Raw genomic sequence first — 3,489 nt, 5'->3', positions numbered from 1 at the left:
GACAATGGGCTGTTATTACACTAGTCCCCAAAGTTTCATAATAACCTCTCTTATTCGTTGGCTTATCAACTTTGGGAACTTTGGCGACTTTTGATTGGTTTGTTAAGTAAGTTGAGTGTTCAAACGTTTCAACCACTAATTTCAATCTACAGAATGGGTAATATTGTGTATCGTCATTGGGGATGTTCATCAATTAATTGGCCATTGTCTTATCCCTGTAGATCCCTTGTGGGTTGTACTTTTCATTTTAGCTTCGTATAAGTTCCTAGATGCCAGTACAATATTAAAACTGTTGGCATTCTAGCGATGTACAGTTTCATTGGTTTATGTCGACTATATGGCTTTCATGAAAAGGGTCGTAGCTGACATAATATAGACATATTTTTACAAGCAATGCTTTTCTGCAATTAGGGTAAGTCCGTCTATCCTTAACGGTTAGTTCTTTTAATCAATTTAGACATGTTAGAATTGTCCTTTCGATTTCTAACTTTGCATGTTGATTCCTATAACAGTAAGGTACGATATAGATAGCGTAGCCAGTCTTTACTCGTTACCGTACATCCATTTAAAAACTTGTTGATTTTTGACAACATTTTTTATGTGATATTATTATCCTATTTATCTGATATTTGGAATACTGATTCCTATTACAACTTAGTACAATTTTATAAGCGAAGCATCACTATAATCAAGTCCTAAAAATGTAAGAATGACTTTAACAATACCCTGCATTTACGCAGTTTTGCAACAGTGATGTTTTTGTCGACTAGGTGGCTGCAATAAAATAACGACATATCCATAAACATTCTTATATTAACTAGCAATTCTATTGAAAATTGCCATCGCTACTTTGCCAATATGTATGTCCGTCTGTCTGTCTGTCTGTCACAAAAACACTTATTTGTATTGATAGAATATACAGTGCATTCTCAAGCTTAAGATAAAAATTATCCAATATTTGAGTAGAGTTACTTATTTCATTAGTGGACAATACAAAAACTTCCTACCCGGTTTCCCCATAACTTTCTTAGTTTTAATTAGTTTCAGCCCTGTGAAAACATACCAACGATGCTATGCCCTATGGAATTTCTTGTTTTTAAATGTAAAAGAATAATTAAAACATCCAAAAGTAGCAAAGCACAAAAATTTTGGATGGACAAACAAACAAAGTAAGTAACAGATGTTCATTAGTCATAAAAAGGAAGAGAGGAAAAGAAAGGATGTTGATACATAGAAGAAAATGATGAAAGTCTCTATTAAAATGCATTACCGACAGACTGACGAACCAAGTAAGTTGAATACTAAATGGATTTTTGAAAAAGGGTATGTTTACAAGAAAATCAACTGTTAAAATTATATTACCCCAAAAGCGTTATTTTACAGAAAGACAAAGCATAGCTACTAAATCAATATTTTTATTTTTCACTTAAAATAACGTTTTATTACGTGGTGTAAAAAGGGATTCAACAGATATTTGTTGTACGTAAATATAGCAACTATTTTGGGATAGAAGCTACTCTATAATCAATTTTTATTGAAAAAATATCCTTTTATAAAAATAACAGGATGTCCGTCTGTCTGTCTGTAACGAGACACCCACCAACCGATGGACCGAAATGATTATCCTTTACAACTAAGCATTTTAAAGGGTAGGGGAAGGTTTAATTTATTGGTGGAAGAGAAATTGCTCCCCCCCCCCCAAAAAAAAAGTACAAACCCCCTTACCTATCAATTACCTCATACGGGCGAGGCTGTTGTCCATGAAACTCTAACGTCAGGTCCAACAACCCAAACTAAGGCGAGCCAAATATCTACTTTTCTGTCCAAACACCCAGGGTAACAACCATCAGACACTAACTCTTAGTTTACACGACCTTTGCCTGTAAGTCTTTACTATGCATGGTAATGAGTTGCGCCTGTTTTGAGCCAAGGCATTCCTCCTACTCTATCAATGTTGCCAAACTAACATTTCTCAGAATTTTTTAATATGCCAATCCCCCAACCCCCTTAAATAAAATTTATTGAAAATTTAACATTGATTATTGATTGATTGAGATAATAAAAATATTCTGTTATAAGTTTAAATGCATTTAAACGTTTAAAAGGAAGCTGTTTTAGTGACTAAAAAAAAGACGTCATATAATACAAATGACAAATGATACGGCAATATACAGAGTAAATTAACAATAGCAGGCCAGTATAACATCATTTTTTATAGGCACTATAAAGAAGCTTCGTTTAATTATCTTTAGTCTAATGTTAATATACAAAAATTCAACATGGCTTCGCTCCTATGGATGCTGAAAACACAACTTTTTGTGTCTCTCTACGTTTATCCTCACATGTTGCGTCTCTGTCAATATATGAAAAATCCAATTTGATATTGTATATACACATATATTAAATTCTTGCCAAGCTAAATTCTATCGGAAAAAGTGGAAATCCTGTCCATTAGGGAAAGACTGCGTGTGTGTTCACTCATTTTTTTGCGAAAAGTTATTGCTTAAAAAAACGTGTTATAAGGAAAAGATAGGACTTAAGATTGTGTATTGTACTGGTACCCAAAGTTTTATGATTTTGTTGGCACTTTTTGGTATATGTTGATTGCTTGGTTCCAACTGGCAGTGTCACCAATAATGTTAATTTACAAAATAGGTAATTTATTTTAAATAGTCCAAAAGGCACCATTTATAATAAACCCATTATTAAAGGTTGCCCTGTTTATTATCTTGTCCTTAGCTGAATCTTTAAATCACTTTGGTGGTGTGCCGAATCGGGGTGCGCCGAATTTCAGCCAATCACAGTGCAGCATATCATGATCTTGTTTGTTGTCTCAATCAATTAAATCAGGTCTTAAACTGCCTGTAAGCCTCAGGGAAATCAGCCATTTACAAATTTAAAAAACAGCTGAAAGTCTAAACCTGACCCAAATATGGGAATACCTATTAGAATCATTTTTAAAAGCACCCAAACTGGTTTAAATTGGCGGCTTAGTCGCGGTAGACGCGCGGCTGCCGAGCCCTGAAATGAATACTTAAATATGCTTTTAAAAAAGTAATGTATTTTATCAATATCTAATCGTTATTAATTGTTGTCAATAACAATAATATGAATACTTTTTTTAAGGGTAGGACATTAAAGAATAAATTGATGAACAACCCAAATTACACCATATTTTTGATTAAAACAATTTGTTGATGTCCCAAAAGTAAGGCCAACTATTTGTAGAACGTGATGTCACCTTCCTTCCCTGAGCAAAGACGAACCCCAATCTGTGCTACTTTGAGAAAGACGATTCCAGTGACGTCATATACGTTTCGGGAAAGAAAAAGGGAAGGGGGAAGAAAATTACTTCAAAAGAGATGGGAGAAAAGGGAAGAGATTTTCTTCCCCCTTCCCTTTTTCTTTCCCGAAACGTATATGACGTCACTGGAATCGTCTTTCTCAATGTAGGACAGATTGGGGTTCGCCTGAGCAAAGCTAATGAGT

Source organism: Acartia tonsa, chromosome 1 (assembly GCF_053477335.1).
Source record: "Acartia tonsa isolate MP-2025a chromosome 1, ASM5347733v1, whole genome shotgun sequence".
In the NCBI taxonomy this organism is placed as follows: domain Eukaryota; kingdom Metazoa; phylum Arthropoda; class Copepoda; order Calanoida; family Acartiidae; genus Acartia; species Acartia tonsa.
Note: the sequence above shows the minus strand (reverse complement) of the source record.